This window comes from Anser brachyrhynchus (genome assembly GCF_964034855.1).
Source record: "Anser brachyrhynchus genome assembly, chromosome: 2".
Taxonomy (NCBI): domain Eukaryota; kingdom Metazoa; phylum Chordata; class Aves; order Anseriformes; family Anatidae; genus Anser; species Anser brachyrhynchus.
The window spans coordinates 74,317,215-74,335,559 of record NC_137695.1 but is presented as its reverse complement, the minus strand read 5'-3'; the positions used below and the strand labels follow the sequence as shown (position 1 = coordinate 74,335,559).

General features: G+C 35.2%; 1 protein-coding gene across 15 annotated transcripts in view; it reads left to right on the top strand.

Moving 5' to 3' along the window:
* CDH18 (cadherin 18) overlaps positions 1 to 18,345 on the top strand; it is a 548,209-nt gene that overhangs the window by 184,804 nt on the left and 345,060 nt on the right. For 11 of the 15 annotated variants that reach the window (XM_080580188.1, XM_080580201.1, XM_080580200.1 and 8 more), the window contains exon 1: positions 12,932 to 13,214. The exons of 3 other annotated variants lie outside the window; for them this stretch is intronic. The gene's annotated coding sequence lies outside the window, so the exon portion shown is untranslated. Of the gene's footprint in view, positions 1 to 12,931; positions 13,215 to 18,345 lie in introns of those variants that run through there. One more of the 15 variants, XM_080580193.1, reaches the window with a different exon arrangement.

The following is an 18,345-nucleotide window of genomic DNA, read 5'->3' as shown; positions in this document are numbered from 1 at the left end:
GGAATCAGAGATCATAGAGTAATGAAACTTATAGATCATTTGTGATAGGAAGAAAAATCACTGAGTTCAGAGTCTCAAATTGCCTTGTTTCCTAGGCTGTGGATGGAAAACAATAGACATTTCTAACCTTTTTTTATCAGCAAAATGAAGAGATGAAAATCAGCTTCTGACATCACTGAGGAAAACCAATTTAGTATTTTGGCTCTCCAATTCCTGTAGGGTGTTTCATATTGCTATTGCTACAAAACCCCAGTCTTTCTGGTAAATTAAAAATACATTAGTTGTTGCTTTAAAGCTACTTAATTTAAAATACTTTTAAAATTATTTTGACTTTTGCTTTCTCAAATGTTTAGTCAGACTGGGCTTACTAAATTGTCTCCCAGTTAATCAACCATCTTATGCCATCATGGTCTGTTACCCTGCCTCACCTAAACTGTTCCTTGTTTTTTTTTTAATTAATTAATTCAAAATAACTTTAAAGTGCTTTTTTCTTACATTTTCAGACCACCACTGTGTTTCATCTCTAAATGAAATCTATCATCAGAGTTGAGACTGAGGAGGGATCCTTGACCAGTTAAACTTATCATTGCCAATATGTGAAACTAGCAGGGCACACGAAAATGATCTCTGCACTGAGTTGTGCAGGTTAGTAGCATGGAGGGCTGTAATAAGGAAAGGCTGTTGCAGGGCAATTGAGTGTAATTTGCTCCAGAGCAGCTGCCATCAAAGCATGGGCTCCTGCTGCAGGAAAAGAGGACAGATTGTTATGATGCTGGGGACTGAGCCATCAGTTTCTGTGAGGGGCACCAGGGGATGGGCTGTCTGTGGTGACAGCGTCGCTCAAAAATGTGTAGCTGTAAGAAGGTAGCTGCTGATATAAATAGTAATAGAAATTGAAGGCAATGAAGGCCACCTAAAATGACCATGCAGAGCGATAGTATGCTGTAGTAGTATGCAGGATAAAGGTTAAATATGTCAAACAATGGAAGTACTGTGGAACTTAATGCTTCATGAAATTAATTCCATCCTATTTTAAAATGTTGATGTTCTCTTGGGTCAGTATTGACACAGTTCAGTACCTATTCAGGCTCTCAAGCACACATTGGTAGCCTTCCAAAGCAACACAAAACCCTGAATTTCTGAAAAAATCTGTGTATATCTGAGATTGAAGATACTCTTACTTTCCGTAGTGTATTTAGGTTTAGATTAAAAAGTTCTATATTCTCTGAAAGTTCATGATAAATCTGTAGAGTATCCATAGTCAAGAGAAGTACATATTTGCTTATTGGATTTGATTTGCTGGCTTTTTGCTAACATCTATGTTTTCTTAACTTTCCCAAGTAACTAAAAGGGAGGGGAGTAGGAGAGAGAGAAGTATGGTAGAGGAGAAAAAAAGGAACTTCTTTAACATAAATATTGATTTTTATCCATGTCTTGTAAAAGGATTTATGTTCTTCAGGAATCACTGGAACAGTGGCACTGGAGAGTTCATTCTTTCAAGTGAATGTTCTGTTCTGCTTTACACTTTTTTTTTTTTTTTCCCAACAAGCAAAATACATGGAGGAGCAGGTTTTTTTTTGGTTGGTAGGTTTTTGCCGTTGCTACTTCCACCTCCCCCCCAAAACAAACAAACAAACAAACAAACAAACAAAAAAGTGCCTTATTTGAAGTCCTAACCTTGATCGTTAACAAAGTACTGTATGCACAACTGAACGCCCTTCCAGCCAGCTGAATTGTCCCAGTGAGATCCCTGATGAGATCCCAGAGTTCATACTGAAAAAGCTGCAGATGACTTTGACGGATTAGAGTGGAGGAATCAGGTTGGAGCTCTGCATAAAAGCTTTCAACGTGCGTTAAGAGAGACTCAGTTAAGGTGTACTCCTCACAGCCCCAGAGCTAAAATATCCTAGGTGATATTCAGAGTTAATGCTTATGTCTCCCCATAGTGCTGAAAGTAAGAGCCTGCTACTTCTAACTTTTGGAATGGTTCACGGGTTAGAGCAGATGGGGATGATGCATATGGATGTGCCAACAGGCCCATAACAAAATGACACTTTGATGGGGTTTGAATTCCATACAGACTTCCAAGTCTTGTGGATGACCTTTATCTAGCAAAAAACCTCCATCTTAGTTAGAACTGATTAATTTAGTTTGCTTGTATTGCCTTCATTAATGATAAAATTCTGGGTCTTTTTCAGTTTGAACCGTAGTGTTTTAGTGGTTTGTGGCAGTGACCAACTTATCCTCTGTGATGATTTGTAGAGTAAATGTTTCTGTGATTGCAGGTGGCATATTTGAAAGTAATTTGCTAAAGATGCTTGTAGAGGTACATCTTACGTTCCTTATATGGTTTAGGCTGCACATTGTGGTGTTCTTTTCTTGAGGAAACAAAACTGTTTGTAGATGTTCTGTAAAATTTGTAAGTTAGGACACCACTGACAGGGAGTTGGTGTTGATTACCAAAGAGGTGTAATCAACTTTTACCCTTCCCTGGTAATCAGGGAATCTCTTGCACCATAAGTGTTGCTGAAATAAAATTCATCTTAGATGACAATTTTTCTTCAGTAAGATGGTGGACTGATTTTGTCTGGGACAGAGTTAATTTTCTTCACAGAAGCTCGTATGGTGCTCTGTTTTGGATTTTTGATGAAAATAGTGGTGATAACACACCAATGTTTTAGTTGTTGCAGAGCAGAGCTCACACAGAGCCAAGGCCTTTTCAGCTCCTTATGCAGCTCTGCCAGGAGGAGGCTGGCAGTGCCCCAGGAGTTGGGAGGGGACACAGCCAGAACAGCTGGCCCAGGCTGGCTCAAGGGGTGTTCCACACCTTGTGGCTGAACGTCTGCTTGCCAATGGGAAGTAGCGAATTAATTCCTTATTTTGAATTGCTCACACACACAGCTTTTACTTTACTTTGTAAGCTGTCTTTATCTCGACCCATGAGTTACCTCACCGTTACTGTCTGATTCTCCACCTCATCCCATTGGAGAGGAGTGAGCAAGTGGCTGTGTGGTGCTGAGCTGCCTTCTGGGGCTAAACCACAGCAAATGGTTGGCTTTGCCAGTTCTGTTATTGTCACTACCATCACAATACAATGGTTTTAGTCTCTACTTGTGGGCTCGTGGCAGTATTCTGTGCATGTTGCATATTTTTTGGCATCAGTAATCAAGTTTTGGTATTTCCATATTGAAATTTGAGACTCCTATGCATGTACGTAACTTTTCACATTATTGGGCTGGGAGTTTTTATAACTGTTAATTAAACTTTTGTCCTTAAAAAAACATGACAGTAATTTAGCCATTTTTTTTTTCTTCTATCTATTCTATCAGGAACATGACATGGTAATTGCAGTGTAGCTGAAGCAAAAACTACATCAATTAAACAGCAATGTGAAAATGATTAATCTGAGCAAACAATATGTTCATGGTGCTAGTACATAGTTCTTCATGTCTCAGGTTCTTAGTAACATTAAGTACAAAAGATCAGTTTGCAGTTGAAATCCTGGTTGTCAGATCTAATTTGATTTTAATAGATGACAGCTCTGACAATTTAGTCTGGCAAATGCAAATAATGTTGGTACTTTCTGTCTAAAATGGGACATTTTAACAGCATCACTGAATGTCTGTTCTAAAGTATATAGATTATTTCAGCAGCAATATTAACTATTCTGTGTTTCTTCCAAAATCTGTGGATTTTTTTTTTTTTTTTTCTGGAAACTTTGGCTAACTTTAATAATGAGAATGCCTACCTATGACAAGGCATCTGAGGGTGACAGTTTTTATGGACTAGTAATCCTGGTTTTATAGAGCTGGATTGTAACTAACTTCTCAATGTTCTTGAGAAGCATTAAAAGATGTTTCTGAGAAAAAAAAAAAAAAAGAAAAAAAAAGAAAAAAAAGAAAAAAAAAGAAAAAGATATATCCCTTGACTGAGTCACAGGCTGATTCTTTGTGAACATGTTCCTCTTTGCAACATTTCTGGCAGAGTAGGATGAAGCTGGTTTCCCACTTTGCTGTAGGATGAGATGTTGGCTGCTTGGATAATAACTGGTCTGTCCTCCGTAAGGCTCTGTTGTTGTGAATAATCTGTACAAAAGTGCAAGTGTCTCTCCTTTCTTTTGTTTAAGCATGGCTCCTAAAATCATACTGTCTATCCTTCAGAAGTTTAAAAAGGAGAGATTTACCTGTCGTGTATTTAGTCTTAAAACTGTAAAATAAAGGAAAGATCATGACTGAGAAGGAAAACCTCTCATAAGGAATTTCAGCTTAATGGATGAATTCATTTTCTGTTTATCTTCCAGTGGAAAAATTCCATTCAAACCACAGCCCATGTTTAACTGCTACGAAACCAAAGCAGTAAAATGGAATTACCTGTGAGACTGAACTTAAATTTGATCAGTATAATTAGTTACTTCGATTAATGAGGTTGTTTATTCTATCACAAAGGGTGGGAATACATCATTTCAGTGTTAGCGGTTATGTCCACAGAGTTTCAGGGGTCTGAAGGGGGATGGCTGTTCTGAAACTATTTGCAAGTCAGTTTTTTGCCTAAGAGAAAAGGAGTTTTTTGTTTGTTTGTTTGCTTGTTTTTTCTTTCTTTCAGACAGCACAGTTTTTCACTTACAAATATGGGATTATTTTTGTCCAGCTAAAGATTTTTTTTTTTCTTGTATTCATCAGTGTATGACCTCTCCCCCCTCTCCCCCTTTTACTTCAGAAAAGGGGTTAGGACAGAGAAGGAAGTCCCTGAAAACAATTAAAAAACTGGATATATTGAAAATCGGAGAAGATATTCTTAAATAATAAGTATTGGTTTAATCTTAGATAAAACCAATTTTTGTAATTGGTTTTAACTTTGCACTGAGGAAAAAGACATTTGTGATTTAAGTCATCAAAAGCTGTTTTTTTTTTCCTTTAAAAAATGATTTATTTACATGTAGACCTGTGAATGCATATACAAATATGCATCTAAGGTCTGTTTAAGGTTAAACTACAGTTTCAGCATGTCTATCTTGTGTAATGAGAACTGTAGTTATGCAAATATGACTTATGTTAACCTGGGTTTTATATACACTTAAGTGGTGCTACACTGGACTTCAGTTTGTGGGGTTAAAATGTAGCAGAGCTGCCTCTCTTCCTTTGGCGTGGAAATACCCTTCGAAACTTAAATGAAAATGTATTATTGCAATGCCAGGTTTTATCACTATGAATTGAGCACATAGAAGAAAGGCTTTGCTGAATAACATCTGTAAGAAAGTAAGAGGACATAAACACAGGGGAAGGATTACAGCATAAGACAGGCCAACCACTCTCAAAGTAATGTTATGTATAGGTAACGAATGTATCTCTAGCAATGACAAGTAGGTAATGGTTATGGAAAAGAGTATGAACAGGGGGTTATTCCTCACACATCCTCCCTCCTAACTTCTGAACTCCACACTTTGTTGGTTTTTTAAGAAAAAAAAAAGGACTGTCATGTTAATAGTTACTGCCAGCTTTGCCTTGATGAATTTGATCCCATGCCTACTTTCGGCTGCCAAAACTTCTTGTGGCACTGAAAATTATATTAGTGGTATCAAGATTATTTTTTGTTTGCTGGAGTGGCTTCATTGTTTCAGTTATTTCAATTGCCACTTCATAAAACTGGGATAAAACCAGTATGAAACTGACCTGCTCTTGTGAGATTGTTAAACCCATTTTATAGATTGCAGGGTTCGATGTGTATAGTTTAGCATATTGCAGTTATTTAGGATGATCTAACGTTAGTATCATTAATAGAATAGAGGCATAAATAAACAATGTTATGAAGTTGATAAATATTTTAAAAGGTAAAATGATATATTTATAACAGAAGTAGTAGTTAGGACTCCAGCTTCTCATAAAATGCAGTTTCTAGTTTTTGACGTAAATGTGTGTTGTATGAGTACTTTATCAAATTTGTATAGACTTCCTTTTTTGCTTTGAGATAAATATTTCTAAGGAATGAACATTCAGTAAGTATAAATCAAGGAAGAAAGATCTATATAGTTTTGCAGAACTCCCACACAATGTATTTGGAAAGGTGTTACTGAATGAAAATAAATCTGCTGGAAAGGTCTTGCGTCTTAAAGTGAGCATTGACAGAGAGAGAAGCGAGTAACCCAGATAAAAGTGAATGGATGTTTTCTTTCATTCCATATTTTTATTTAAGAGAAAAAGCAAGATTTTTTTTTTCATTAACTCTTAAGTAGAAATTTGTATCATAGCATTTCCTCAGGTGTGAATAGTTGTGTTTTTCTCTTGTATGCTGTGTACTCACTGTCATAGGGAGTAAATAAATCCAGAGCATGTATACACGTCTGTAAGTATCTGGCACATGTATTTGAGATTAAATTCTCTCTACTGATGATGTGGTTAATTTTATTTCATAGTGAGTTTCACTGAGTAGCAGAGTACCCTACTTACTGAAATTCCTGCTGCCAGTGTTACCAGCAGAAGAGCAGTTTAGCCTGTTCTATGTGGACTCTGCATAAGTAAACATTTTCATAAGAGGTCAACATGAGTGTATGTGTGTGTAACAATACTCTCTTGTGAATTTCAAGCAAAGCATATGAAAACAACTTAACTTTGCTACCTACTTTTCTATTAAAATTTGTGTTTTCACCCAAACATCGTTCTTGAACACTAAATCATAACAGACAAATAAAAATATGTGAGTTCTGAAAGCTTTATGTAAAGGGCCAAGACACACACAATGAAAGCATAAAAAGTTGTTTAGTCATCGAAGGGAAGAGCAATCAAATACGTTTGGGACTTCTGGCTTGTGCCTAAGTTAATCTATCCTTCTCTGAGTGTTTCACATGTGAAGACTGGGTCTTGAGACCCTTATGTTCCTGGTATGTATCTTCATAATTTTTATTACAATTAGATTGTCGTTCTAGTTAAAAGATTGCAACAAAAGCAGAAAAGCATTGGAATAATTCCTGATTGTATTGCTCAGAGGACAGATATTGTATTTAAAGTGGAGATCTGCATAGAAGACTTAGTGGTTCAAATAAAGGTAAAAATAGTTTTACCACAGTATATTTAGGGGTTTCCTGAGTCAAGACAAGATCTATTTAAACTAATGTTCAAGTTCAAAAGGTATTGAAAAGATTTAGACAAATAAAGCAAATAAATACTGTTATAGGATGTAGTCACTTAACTGTTAAGTTGTAAAATGGATATATTTTGTCTACCTCATCAGTTTCTTTGGCTTCCAGTTAATTTAGGATTAGAATTATCTTGGTACAGGTTCAAAAGAAAGTTTAAGCTCAATGAGATCTCAGCATGATTTGTGATCACATGTAGTATGTAATGGTAGGACATACTGGAGCAGAACTCCTGTTGAACATGAGTCTGCATGTAGGAAAGAGTTGCTTATTGCAAACACATCAGCACAACTGAGCTGTCCTTCACCTTCCATTTTATTGAAACATCTTACATGTACCACTGAATGGCCGGAATGCCAGTTCAGGAGACACTATTTTCATCAGTTAAGTTTGTTTTTTCCCTTTCATGCGCTTTTTATATATTACTTTTTACTCCTGCAGTTACACTTCAGCATGAAAGAGATGCTGGTTGAATATTCTTCAATAAAAGTAATCATTGTAAAAGTAAATTATCCTAAAGTCAAGCCACTAAAAAGAAGAACTTTCATCTGAACTAACTTACATCAAAGGGCTATTCACTGGAGCAGAGAAAATGTGATAAGCACTATTGTTTCCATTAAAGAAAAAAAATGAAGATGACTATTTCAGTGGAACCATAAATGAAGAATAATGAGAATATTGTTAGTCATAAAAGCATCCTATTACTTATGACATTTCAGGTAGGATAAGGTATCTTAAAAGATGAACTTGCAAACCTGCAAGCTTTCCTTTCTAACTACCTCCATATTCTTGAGAGTTCTGAATATGGAATTAAAACTAAACTAAAATTGTTGTGGCATACCACAGTTAAAAACAATCACAAAGTGTTTTGTTTTGTTTTGTTTTGTTTTGTTTTATGATTTATACTGAAGATAACTTCTCTAAATTAAAAGTTTGCATTTTATTTTCTAAAAGCTATGTTTGTTTGTGAAAATAATGGCAAATGATGACCTGTTCTTGTTGCAATGTGTGAAATACAAAGAATTACTGAGATTGTCTTCATTTTTAATTGTAATAAATATTAATATATTAAGAAGGCAAGATAGACTGCCATCTGGTCCAGTCAATAATACAATCTCCTTTTCTATGATATATACTTGAAAAGTAGAAATTAAAAGAGAATTTGTCTGGTTTTGGGCATGCTTAATTTAGGTGTGCACATTGCCAACAAAAACTAAAAAAGGCGGAGGAGAAATGTAAACTTTAGGACCCAGCTTTTTAAAGCTATGAAAAGAATAGCTGAGGAAGAAAGAAATACCTCCATGAAGGAAAGAAATCAAATGCCATCTAAAGGGAAAAAATATATTTATATTTGGACAATGGAAAACAAAGTTGCAGGCCAAACTGCTTTTAGATCTCCAGCCTACTACAGTTACATATAATAAAATTAGCTGCCCAGTTCAACATAACTGAAAGAGCCTTAACTTCTAAGGGGCAGTGGTACTTTAGTTGCAGATATGTTTTCAACTTAAATTTCCTTTAGATGCAAGTTTATTGAAGTTTCTAAAACAGGCCAATCTCAAAAAAAAAAACCAAAAACATTTTGATTATGAGTCAGCAATTTAGAAGGTTCTTAGATTATGGGATAATGGAGTTTATTTAAGTTGAATATATAAGCAAAGTGTTAGTTGTTTTTCACTCCCATCATCCGTCTCCCGCTTTTATTTAATTCATCGTTCACCAGTAATTTCATTCTATAATTAAAGTCTGATTTTCTGCTTTAAAGAAAGTTTTTATCTTATGATTTCAAGGGACTGCAGTATTGGTGTGCTATAAATAACAGATCACAGCTACTTTATTATGCACCTGTTTCAATGCTGCTTCCCTCTATTTGAAGAAGATAAATTGTAGTAAGGCCTTGCAAATGTAAAGCAGAGTTTTTTGCTTTAGCATGATGACTTGATGTGGCTTAAATATTTTTGCTGTTTAACTGTAAGTGCAGTTTCAGAGGAATGCTGATGAACACCTGCTAAACATCTGGGTTTCTGTGATTCTCTCCGTGGTGATGGGGGAGTGAGGCTGGATATTCTGTATCCTCAGTACGGCCAACAATTGCCATTGCTGAAGAATTGGCTAGTGAAATGACACATCCTTTGGCTGTTGCTTCTGAGATCTCAGAGGGGTACAGTCCTATAATTTGAACAGCCCAGTTCTCACACGAAAACTCTTCATTATGGAGCACAGAATTGACAAGTTGTGTCTTAGTAAAGTGGAATGATTTCTAAACATTAATCATTTCTTCAGGCTGTGAAATTTTATGAACTTTTTTCCCTTGACACTGAAATATGCCTGAAAGAATCTTCATGAGTGTTTTCATAATTTCATTTGAGCAGTATGTTTTGGATTGTTTTTTGTGGCTGTTAGACATTACTAAGGCTTGATTGTTTGTTTGTTTTTGTGTGTGTGTTTTGGTTCTGTTTGTTTTTTGTTTTTGTTGTTTTGTTTTTAATTAGTGTGAGGAGACAGGATTCTCCCCCAGTGAAAAATGTAGTTTTGTTAAAATGGTGTTTCAGATGCTAATGGTGAAGAGGGAGGAGGAACTCCTGGACCACAATCTGGCTTTTCTGAAAGTTGCCTGACCCTTTGGATGTGCAGCAACTCCAGCTGACCACAGCTGTCCTCAGCAGTGTTCCAGTCACCTCACAGACAATTTCTTGCTGCTGTCAGGCAGAGGTTCCTTGCTGCATGTCTGATGATTTCTGAACTCAACAATGTTTGGATGCCTCTACCAGTTTTCAAGATACTGCCATTCAGCTTAGCAGCATTCCTCCCATGTGTAAGTCATGAGTTCCTGCCAGTTTTCAAACCAAATTCCAACCTACCAGTTTAAGCACATATTTGTTCCCTAAGCAGTTGGAAAAGCCTTGGAACAAATATGTAAAAGAGGGACTGTATAATAAGACAGTTAGTAATGATCAAAATTTAAAAAGTATTTCAATTAATTTGCTTATTTCAAGCAACCACGAATCAAATATGTCCTTAGTTTACCAGAAGAAAAGGGTCTTCATTAGAAGACCATTGATATAGGCAAGTAACATAAGATAAAAGGACAAATTATCAGATACAGATAAAGCATTTCAGTATTGTCATGTTATTACGTAGTTTAATTATTCATATTATCTCTGAAAGAAGACAATGGAGTGGGAAGTGAAAATGATAAGTGTAAAATCATTACTAATTTGTTGCATCCACGTTACAAATTGTCTTGCTTGAATTCCCTTCAATTAGTTTCACTCAAAATCTTGTTGAGCTATAGCAGAAAGCAGATAGCTTATATGCAAAGCCAAAAATTTATTTTTTAGTCTAATTTTAGTCTAATAAGGAAATTACTATTAATTCAATTACAATAATGCTATCAGTTGTAATTTATAGAATCATAGAATTGTTTAGGTTGGAAAAGACCTCTAAAATCATCTGGTCCAACCTTTAACCTAGCACTGCCAAGTCCACCACTAAACCATGTCACTAAGCACCATATCTACATGTTTTTGGAAGGCCTCTAAGGATAGTGACTAAACCACTTCCGTGGGCAGCCTGTCCCAATGCCTCACAACCCTTTCAGTGAAGAATTTTTTCTTAAAGCTCCCCTGGCACAATTTAAGGCCATTTCTTCATCATATCAATTAGTGCTTGGGAGAAGAAACTGATCCCCACCTCACTATAGCTTCCTTTAAGGTAGGTGTAGAGCACAGTAAAGTTTCCCTTTGAGCCACTCCACCAAAGTGAGGTTCACAGCCTGTAGATTTTCTGGACTGTTCTTTTGGCTGTTCTTTTTTATTTGTTTGTTTTTACTTGTTTTGTCTTGTTTTGTTGATTTGTTGTTGTTGTTGCTTTTAAGATATTTGTGATGCATGCCCTTCTCTTGTTCTTCCTGTTGATCTGCATCACTGATTTGTCTCTTAACTACTGGGGCTACGAGAGGGAAAACTACCTTTAACTGTCTTTCTTGTCTTTTACTTTGCATAATTCTTTTCCATCGCCAGTCTGTGTCATCTAATGAATTTCTAGAGAGCAGTCATTTTCCTCTTGGTCATTATTTTGTTCAACTCCTTTAGTTTTCTTGCATGAAAGAGTCCTTGCAATACCATTAATACATTACTAGCTTTTCTTTGCTCTTATTTCAGTTGAAAAGCAGCTTTATTGAGCAGAATGACCAAAGCTGTACAAAATATTCTAGATGAGAGATCACCAATGTTCTGTATGATGTTATTGATTTTTTTCCTTCTTTGCTGGGATACTTCATCCTTTCTTTAAGATAAAATCTCTAATGAAAGCTGTGAATAAGATGAAAACTGATAGTGAACACAGCAGAAGGAAGAGTGCTCTGAGGACACAGCCAGATACAGTAACCTGTAGTTCTTATGTATACAGAACAAATGACACATTCATATTTCTATCCCAAATCATTATTAATGTGTCTTAAAACACTTCTAGAAGTTTACTAGTTTTCTGGCCAATTCATATCAGAATAACAAAGTGAAGAATGACCTTCATTGGGGTATCTGGTTTCTCCATAACGATATGAGTTTGTCTATCAGCTTTTGTGTAGCCATGTCATTTCTGTAGAATTTCAGATTATGTATCAGAACAAATAATGTGATTGCTAAATGAAGCCTCTACTAGTATATAATGGCTTGATGCCATCAGTACCAACAGTTATAGAAGTGGATCTTAAAAGATTGATGGTAGATCACAAGAGAGAGTTTGTAGTGTATCAAAGTAATTTATATTGGCTTGAGACAAGATTCTTCATATTCAACATATTCTTTATTTTCCATAGTCACTACACTACACTACTTTATACACACAATTACTTAGTGCTGTCTTAGACAATGTCTGAAATTCCTGTTATCTGCATATGGGAGGAAGTGGAAAGTTTTTAGTTATTTTCTTTAGTTTTGCTGCTCACTCAGGAATTCCCAGGCTATTCCAGCTGACTGTATGTAGACAGTAAAAGATTATAACTGGCTAAGGAGAGTCATACAAGACAATGGATATTTTGCATGTTTGATCAAAAACAGTCTTCAAAGTCTTGACCCTGTCTCTGTTAGGTATCTTGTGTCTCTCTTTAACTAAAATATGGAGCTTTCCTTCTCTGTCAGTAGTGGCATTTCCTTTGCAAAAAGAAATCAAGAACTTTTGAAATCCCTATGATTTTGTTTTATGAACACAGTCAGAAACATTTAAGTATGCCATTTCTTACTTGTTAATACTTGGTTGTTCTTTGTATTAAGCAGATAAAAATGTAGGCAGAGGAAAAGTTTAACACTAGTTACTGTAGAAGCCTATGATGCACAACACTGTTGATTTGAAAGAATTGCAGTATCACTTCTTTCAGAAAATGAAGCTGCTGGAATAAGAAAATATCTTTTTGAAGAGAAATTGCTACCAAGAAAGGGAGGAGGTTGCTTAGGAGATGTTCAAAAAGTCTACATGTGATGAAGCTAGAAGCAATGAAGTTTTGAAGTTATATCTAAAGAAATTATTTGGAATTTCTCCCAACGAAGTGATAGGAATGGTAATCCTGTTCTGGTTCACAAGTTACTTACCTTTAACAAAGATTGAAAAATTCTGTTCCTTATGCTTAGAAAAACAGCTTCAGCTGTGGTAAGCTGTCAAGGGGGAATTACTTCAAAAGTGGAAGAAAGCAAGTCACACTCGTCTATAGAAAGAAAATTTCTTTCATAGTCATGTCATCTTAAAATATCTGAATGTGTAAGAAAGATTTTTATTCATTTATCAGGGATTTAGTTTAGGTTGAGAAGTTTTTTTTTTTTCTTTCTTCTTTTTATGACTAAGTTCAGATTGATTTTAGTCGTAGTTTAGCCCTCATGTGAATTAATCTGTTAATGAAACCCCTTGTGATGGGTTACAGCAGCAGCTGTTGCAACACCCCTCCCCCTTGTCCTACACAGGGAGGTTTCTGGTTTGAGGTTGCCCTGTGGTGGCCTCAAACTTTCTGGGAGAATTCTAGATTAGGTCTCAGCTTGCTGTGTGTGGTTTTGGATGTATATTATAAGCGGCTGTTGGCATCTATGATGAACAGGTAAAAATATATAGTCTTTAGATTAATCTCTTCTGTAGATGTAGATTGTTGGTATCTTTGGATGTATGTAAGAAATGCTAATGTGCAAAAAGACAGTTATGTGAATGGAGCATTTGTTAAAATAACCAGTTTTAATAACTGGAAAACACTTATATTAAAGAGGTTAAAAATTGGGACCAAGTAACGGTTTTAAGGATATGTTATTTCTTTCAACCTCGAGATTTTTGGCTAGAAGAATAAGAAACTTCTTAAGTGTGTGGAAAACACACTAGATAAACCTTCAAACAGAAAACTGCAACAGCTATGTTAAATAAGTGGTGATACCAGTTCTGAAAATTGTTTTGAGGTTGCACTTTAAATCAATCTTAATATCTAAGAATTTCAGTAAACTATATTTTTTTTTCTTTTCCCTAAAAAGATAAATTATTCAAAACTGAAATTAGAAATTAACTTCATTGTTCAATAGAAATAAAATATAGCCAGCATTTGTTACACGAGACTGTATGAAGAGTTTTTACATATATTAATCTTGTGTTCTTGTATTGTATCTAATGGGCTTTGGCATAGCAATGTTCACCTCAGTGTGGAAACCAATTTTGTTTCTGTTTAAGCAGGTAAAGAGCTGGGATCTACCAACAAAGCCTGGTTTTAATTGGAAATGAAAAATAGACATATTTTCCAAAAGTAGGCTTTAGCATTTTCTTTCTTTCATCTCAAAATTGGGAATAAAATGATGAAGCGTTAATTCTCAACAGTTTCTCAAGAAGTGTTCTTCAGTGGTAGGTTACAAAATTTCAGTGATCCAAACTGGGCAAAGCAGCAACACTAAACATAATGACAATTTTTACTATTATTTGAGTAATGCTCCACATTAGAGTTGTTGTGGGGGGAAGGAAGGCTGCTATGTGTGTGCAGTCTGCTGCTGCCTATGAGAAGAAATGGCACTGCATAAAAAAATATTTATAAGTTTACTTGCATGGTTTTTTTAAGTGATGTTTTCTAGCACAGGATGTTTCTAAAAAGTTTCTTGCCTGGAAGACTACTTTTTTTTCCTTTATTTTTCCCTCTGTGTAATGATCTAGGGAAGGCAATCCATCAGTTCTGCTCTGACTCAGCCATACATTTAATCAGATAAGTTATACTAATTCTTGAGAATATGTTGCATATCTTTTTTTTAAAGGTCACATTGTTACTTGAATTTCAGTCCATTGTATACTGCAGACATTAATGCTTCCTTTGTGAGACTTCAGAATGTAGAACTACTGGGGTTAACACTCTTCTGAATTTTATGTGGCAGTGACTTTATTCAATTAATTAATTAGTACTTGTATTTTACTCTTGTTAATGTCAGCCGAGCATATATGAACACACACTCCTTGCTGAAAGCACTATAAACTTGGGTTTATAGTTATGTGTACTACAAAATAAAAACTCTGCTGACAAAGCTCAACAATTGCTGCAGCTGGTTTTATTACAAGTATGATTCATCTGGAAGACTAAGTAAAATCATGCTCTGTACCATTTCAGCTGCAGCTGTTAATTTGCCAACTGTGTATCATTTGTAGCTTAATTGAGGGTATATTCTTCACACCTTGTGTACTTTTACTTACCTGCATCACAGATTTGAAATTTAGAGCTATCCTTCAATATGCACAACTCTGTATTGCATCTTAGAAAATGGAGTACTTGGTTAGATGATAAGGTGGTGTAATTACATTCATTATCCTTCTCGTAATCTATCTCTGGGGGAAAAAGCTCTTCTAAATTTTCTGTATTGGTTTCAAGACATAACTGAGGTTATGTTTTCTCTTTTAAATTTTTGTTTGTTTTTGGTTTGTTTCATTTTTAAACTTCAGTCATTCAGTGGTGCTTCTCATTTTACTTTTTTCCTCATTTCTCCCCCGGAAATTATCTATGCGTTTCTCATTAGCAAGCTTGCTTTTCCACGCTTAATGGTATCATATGAAAATTAGATTGCTTGCTAGATACTTCTTGAGTGAAGAGTGTTGTCTAAAGCGTCTACCTTCTATCTAACTTATCTGTTGTGCATTTATTATGAACTGCTCTAAACCCTCAAACTTTGGCACAAATTTCAATGCTTTTTTTAATGTTTATTTTTAAGCTTGTGAGATAAACTACCTTCTCTGTCGAAAGGGATATCTCCTATGCAGTTATTAGTATTGACTAACTGAGAAGCAGCTAAAGATTGTGAGGTATTGTGTAGCAGCAAAGTATTGTGAGGGATGCTATAATACGGACATTAAACAAGTTGACATTGGTGTGTTTAGAACTGGATTTTCTTAACTGATGTAATCAAACAGATCAAGATCTTTCTGACAGGCTGTACTTATTTATGATGGCATTGGAATGGTACCTAGGCTGTCCTGTTTGTTTTCAGTGAATCGCCTAATCAGCCCAGAGAGAGGAAACAGCTTTCAGTATCATTTAGAAGAGCTGTGAACTTGACGGAGAAGAAAATAAGCCAGTATTTCATGTTTGCTTTAATGACAAGAAGTTGTGAAGTGCTTAGAGAGCAGATTTTCTTTCAGAAGAAGATAGCATGAACAGGAAAATGCAGAGCTGCCTTCATTTTTTCCCAGTGTAGGACTTCTGCCTTAGAGAAATTACATCTAGTAAATATCACCAGTTTCTGAAACGAGTGGGCTGTTTGGTGGTTATGAAGTGCAGTGTTCATTGCTTCTTACTCATAATGTTACATCTTTGAGGAAATAGATGTGTATATTGATAACTTTGTGCCACTTTTAAAATAACAGTATATTGAGATGTTCTTTGCACACATTCTAAAAGTGAAATTGGAAACTACTTTTGGAAACATTTGCGTTAATCTCAAGTTTTTTTTTTAATTATTTTTTTAAATTGAAAGAAGTCTTTTGGGGAAATTTTCTAACAAGTCTTGAAAATAGATTTTTTTTTTTTGCATTTATACATGTTCCATTCCCACATGATTTTCATTCATTCAAGAATTTTCTTGCTATACTTCTGTTTTAATTCAGTCATAACTTTTGCTCAGTCGACTCTTTAGTTTCACTTGTTATTTAAAGTGAGATTCTCAGGTTAATGGTCTCTCAGATTTTAACTATCATAGTATTGCAATAATAGGGTAATCCAATAGTATCAGTAATGCAGTTGGTAGTAAGTAACAATACAGTAGTACTAATACAATAGTATTACAATACTATTATTAGAAATGATCAAATAAAAGAAACTTAAGCTTGCAACTCCAATTTTATGTTTGATCCATCTTTCCCTACGCTGCTAGAGAAGAAAATCAATAAAAGGTGATACTTTCTTCCTTGAAGATTGTAGACCAAGTACAACTGCAGTTTCTTAAGACTGTGCATGTGATGTTGGTTTAAATAAAAACAATTACTTTGAGAATAGTCAAGTGAAAGAAAAATTTCATCTTTCCTTTTCAGTTTTTAATGAATATATTTCTTACTTTGTGCATTGGAGTATAAAATGAGAAAGCCATTCCACAACATTCATCTTCCATTATTTAAGAGATTTATTTTTTCTGCGGATGTTTACAAAGGAATTCAATCCAGCTAAAGTTGGAGGTGAGGAAAAACAAGTTTAAACTGATGACTTAACAAATGACAGAAATAATCATGATGAGTTCTAAATTAGAAAAATAGACTCTTATTTAAAAAAAAGAGATTTTGAGTTGTTCTTTCCGTTATATTTGATATTGTATTGGTTTCTTATGTTATGCTTGTGCAATTTCATTAAAATAATACTAAATGATGAAAATTTGAGGGGATAAAGCTTGTATTTTCAAGTTAATATTAAGGTTCTGGAAAAAAATTGAACATATTCCATGTAGCCCTTCTGTCTTCCACAGATATGACCATATGGTCATATGCATGCAGTCAGTCCTTAAATTTTCATTCTGTTTTCAAGTGTGCTAAAATGGTATTGACACCTCATATCGCTTCTTTAAGCAAAAAGTCCTACACATATGGCAAGCATAGTGCTAACAAATCTGTAGCTAGTTCTCGCGCACAGTGCTGTGCTGAGTATAGTCAATCCAGACAGTCTTGGGAGGAGAAGTAGAACAGAATCTGCATAGCTATTATAGTCCATCAGTATGTATTGTCTTACAATTTAATTTGAGAACTTATTTTATGTAAAGGTATGTTTGTTTGTTTAAAAAAAAAAGAATTTGTACTTCCATTTCATGCTTAGGTTGTTTTTGTCCTGTTCTACTTTTTATATGTGGTTTAATGAAGCTGCCTGGCCATGTCTGCCAGTCCCTCCTTCTCAACTGGTTTACAATTGTCTACCAAAGATATAAGTAAGGAAGTCTAAAGGGGCATTGTGTTTGTACGTTGTGTGACAACTGGTTAACAGCTTGAATGGGTTTACTGCATTAGTGTTCCCTTGAGGGGAGGACAGACAGGACAGAATTTGAGCATCCCACCTGCTGTTTGCAGCAGCTAATCAGCAAGTCATCCTGTTTGTTCTAACTATCCTTGCAGTGCACAAATAGCTGCAGGCGCAGCATGTTTAATCTTTTGTTTAGCAGGGGTGTGTTAGGGGTGTTAGGGAGCTGATGTCATTGTCATAAAAATAGGAACAAACACAAATCTATAGAAAGAATAACTTTTTTCTCTGTTCGTGGAACAATTTGTTCATACTGTGTTTTTAGTGATTGGTAATGTACAGGTATCAAAGCATAATGTGTTTTCATCAGGTACATCAAGTAATTTTTGAAGGAATCAGACCTATATAATTGATTTGCCAATTCTGTAACAAGGTTTGCAGGTCAGGCAAGGTTTGTATGGCCATCTAAAAATAGCTGACTGTTAAGCTACATTTTCTTCTGAAAGACCTTCTAAATATGCATATAAGACTCTTAAAACCATTCAAAATACATCTTATTCTAAGTATATTCCAAATAACAGAAAAAATAGAGCACAATGCTAGAGAGACACAGATGGGATGTGGGGGAAATCAGCATTTGTGAAAACCTCTAGGAATTTGTGCTATTTAGAGGCAGGGTGTGTGATATTGGTGGAGAAAGGAAGCCAAACCACATGTAGACAACACGACTGACTTCAGCTGGAAGAAAGCATGTGCAAGAGAATGCCTCTTCGCTACTCAGTTCTGG